Here is a 260-nt window from a genome sequence, read left to right as displayed (position 1 = left end):
AGGGCTCAGTTCTTGGGCCCACGCTGTTCAATTTCTTTATCAGCGATTTGGACGACAGGGTGAAAAGCAACCTGTTTAAGCTTGCTGATGATACCAAAATTTGGGGTGAGGTGAGCACGCTAGTAGGGAGGGAAAGACTGAGCAAGATCTGGATAGGTTACAGGGGTGGCCTAACAAAAACAGGATGTGTTTCAATACTGTCAAGTGCACGGTGCCAGCCAGGTAACCAGCAGCACACTTATAAGATGGGAAACTCCCTT

The sequence above is a fragment of the Gavialis gangeticus genome, unplaced genomic scaffold (genome assembly GCF_001723915.1).
Source record: "Gavialis gangeticus isolate Ggan-Ray unplaced genomic scaffold, GavGan_comp1, whole genome shotgun sequence".
Taxonomy (NCBI): Eukaryota; Metazoa; Chordata; order Crocodylia; family Gavialidae; genus Gavialis; species Gavialis gangeticus.
The sequence above is the reverse complement of the archived record's forward strand: the minus strand, read 5'-3'. Positions refer to the sequence as shown.